The sequence below is a fragment of the Leptonychotes weddellii genome, chromosome 1 (assembly GCF_054177405.1).
Source record: "Leptonychotes weddellii isolate Sample4059 chromosome 1, ASM5417740v2, whole genome shotgun sequence".
NCBI lineage: Eukaryota > Metazoa > Chordata > Mammalia > Carnivora > Phocidae > Leptonychotes > Leptonychotes weddellii.
The window spans coordinates 171,883,363-171,886,935 of record NC_138369.1 but is presented as its reverse complement, the minus strand read 5'-3'; the positions used below and the strand labels follow the sequence as shown (position 1 = coordinate 171,886,935).

The 3,573-nt window shown below is 40.2% G+C and overlaps 1 pseudogene; it reads right to left on the bottom strand.

Annotated features, from left to right (window-relative positions):
• Positions 1-1,972: 1,972 nt before the first annotated feature.
• Positions 1,973-2,884, bottom strand: LOC102726238 (small ribosomal subunit protein uS2B pseudogene; annotated as a pseudogene).
• Between the last annotated feature and the right edge of the window lie 689 nt (positions 2,885-3,573).

Genomic DNA, 3,573 nt, shown 5'->3' with positions numbered 1-3,573 from the left:
GGCACCTGGGTGGCTCAGTTGGTTAAGCGACTGCCTTCGGCTCAGGTCATGATCCTGGAGTCCCGGGATCGAGTCCCACATCGGGCTCCCTGCTCAGCAGGGGGTCTGCTTCTCCCTCTGCCCTCTTCCCTCTCGTGCTCTCTGTCTCTCATTCTCTCTCTCTCAAATAAATAAATAAAATCTTTAAAAAAAAAAAAAAAAACTCACCTTCTCTGGGGCTTTGAGATTAGGAAACAAATCATCTTCCCTTCTCCAGAAATGCTTCTAGATTCTTTTTTTTTTGACAATTGCCAGAATGGGATCTGTGTTTTTGCCCCTGAGAGAATCTGAAAATTCCAATTTGACCCCTTTACCTCCTTACCTTCTTCCCCCACTCAAGGCATTAAGAGTCAGTGAACTGGCATCAGACCACTAAAGTTTTCCTGAGTCATTCAAAATTTCAAACAGCTTAGATGTTACTCCATATGCAGCTACTTTGTAGAAAGTCTCTCTTCATAAGCCTGAATACTGGAAGTGATAGAGCCATTCAAAGGAAAATCTTATGGTTGAAGAATAGAGAAACTAAGAATTTTGCTTCTTTAAGACAACATGAATAGGATTAAAAAGAATCTTGAAAGCTGAAAGAGATTATGTAGAAATATTACTGTGAACTGAGAAAAAAAGAATTGAACTTCCAGTAAATAAGATCTGGTCTCTGAGTAGAAGTGAGCACAGAGTGTTGGAATATGCTCACTGAGAGTGTCCTAAGTGTTCCTATATTATAGTGCTAAGCACGTATTAGGCATTGCATGGATTTGGTCATTTATAAAAAAATTATTTTATGTCTACAGTGTCCCAATCACTATGTGGGAGTAAAGGCCTATTGAAAAGCTCTTGAACTTGGGGCCCTGGGTGGCTCAGCCGGTTAAGCATCTGCCTTTGGCTCAGGTCATGATCTCAGGATACTGGGTAGATCCTTGCATCGGGCTCCCTGCTCAGCGGGGAGTCTGCTTCTCCCTCTCCCTCTGCCCCTCCCCCTGCTTGTGCTCTCTCTCTCTCTCTCTGTCAAATAAACATATAAATAAAATCTTTAAAAAAGGACAAGCTCTTGAAACAGTATATATAAGCAGCAATAAATAAGTGCTCCTTCAATGTAATATGATAGTGTATAAATGGATTATGCATAAAGAGAAATTAGGAAAGTTCCATTCAATCTTAGAATTAAAATGAGAACCTCAGTGTACTGTTTCTTCAGTTTATGATTTAGTTTGAATATCATATGGAATAAGCTGCTGAATACATTTGCTAGGTTAATGTCACTTGTAATCTTGCTAACTTTTAGATTGATGGATATATAGGATGTCTGGGCAATCAGGAACAGGGTAACTAGTGACAGAAACTAAGATATTTAATGTGGTGTAGACTGTTCAGAATAAAATGAAGAAAGTCAAATTCTCCACTTTATAGCCTGACAGTTTTTTCTTTTTTTTCTTTTTTTTTAACTGCAGTGCTAACTCTTCATTCGATGGAGATAAAAAATTCTCACAGTGTCTGACTTAACAATTTGTGAGACTTTTTATTCTTGGACTTATTCATTAATATATTATGTGAAATAATTTGTGACAATTAACTTCTGTAATAAATGTCTCCAGTAGAAATAATTATTCCTTTCTTCCCACTCATTCACTGAATGGGTGACTGCTGTAGGTCAGAAAGAATCATTATCTCCTATTTTGTAAGAGACCTACAATTTCTTTCTTACAAGTCATCTACTGCTCCCATTACATTCTAACAAGGAATATTACAACTCTTGTTAGTTCTGCATTAAGACCGCTGCTATTACTACTATTAATATTGTTGTTATTTTATTTTCTGAGTGAAGAAATGGGATTACCGCATAGATGACCGTTTTGTGTTTGGCTTTATTTATTTGTTTAGAAACTTTAATTCCCATCAACCTTATTTCCATTTTGTTTGCCTCTGGAAGAGCAGCCTAAGACCACTCAGTGGCTGTTGCTACCCATTCAGTGGCCTGAGCAGTGGGAGCTGCAAACCAGTTCTCAGTGGCCGGCTGGGCGCTCCAGTCTTCAGTAGGGAAGAGCATAGAGGGCCCCTGCATGCCTTCAGATCAGTCTGCAACTTCAGGTTGAGTAGCAGTGAACTCAGGTGCTGGAGCAGTCCATTCACCCTGAAATTCCTCCTTGGTCACAGCCTTTTCGGCAGCAGCATGGTCTTCTTTTTCAATCTCTTCAGGATCTCTGTAGAAGTAGAGGTCAGGCACGGCTTCCCATGGGACTTCCCGGGCCAGCATACACCACAGCAGACCCCCCCGAGGGAGCTCCCTTGTTGCACGGGATGGCAGTGTCCACGTAGTGCAGAGTCTGTGTTAGGCTGAGCGGTGGTAGGCAGGAGGCAGGTTAACATAAGACATCTCTGTGAGAGGCTCGTGGTCAGCCCTGGAATCAGTAACCAGTCTGGGCTCCCAGAAGGCTGCCTGGATCTGGTTAGTGAAAGTTCCAGGAGGGAAGTGGTAGGAGTGGCTCCAGTAGCAGCAACAAACTTGAGCACAGCTCCCCGGCCAGTATTCCCAAACAACAGAACACTGACATCAGCTGGGTTTTCAATGGCAACAATGGCATGAGCTGCCGAAGAAGCTTCTCCCAGGTTCTTTACAGATGATATATAGTTGCCATCACTCTTCCTTTTGTGGATGTACTCTTCCATTTGGAAGTCAAGGTCAATGCCACCTAAATGGGTTCCTGCTGCAAGGAATTTGAGGACATCTTCCTCCTCCATTTGCAAGATGTCAAGGGCTCCAGACATGCTGAAGATTTCCCTTCGGGAATGCACGACAACACAGTATGGGGAAAGGCTATTTTGGTTTGTTTTAAAGGCAACAATGTAAACATTTCTAGTAATGTGCATTGTCAAGTTCCTTTTGTAATAATATATTACAAATATAATTGTTTTTTTTGTACTGGTTCAGAGCTAAACACTCTGGAGCCTATATAGACAATTAATACTTATCCCGTTATCAGCCTTAATAGACTTAAAGTACTTCCAATTTTAGGGTTTTTCTTGAAATATCTGTGAGACACTATTATACTTCTAAATCTTCTGTGTTTTCCCTCATTTATAATCTCTTTGTCTATGCCACATGCTGTTGCTTAGGCTTCCTAGCACTTCATTTTGTTTTATTAGATCTAAGATAAGTTGTGAAGATCACAGAGTAAGTAACCAGGAATTTAAGTATATAATGAGCTTTTTTAGACAAAGGAAGGAGAATGACTGACAAAGTTTAAAACTGTGAGTAAGGTTCAGAGTCACTGATGGTAGAAAAAGAGTCTGTGAGGTTAACTTGAGCTTATTCTGAGGGATAGACATGCCCTGCTGTGAACGTGAGTTTTAACCAGCAAAAATTAACAGCCATATAATGATTTTAAATTTCTGAGTAGGATAACCATGACATTTGAGTTACGGAAAGATACATTTGAATGGCAAATAAAGACTACAAAAAGGTTGCCAAAACAACTTGAAAGAGAAAAATGGTGGCTTGAAATAAATGATTTGATATGGATGTTACATAAAGAATGA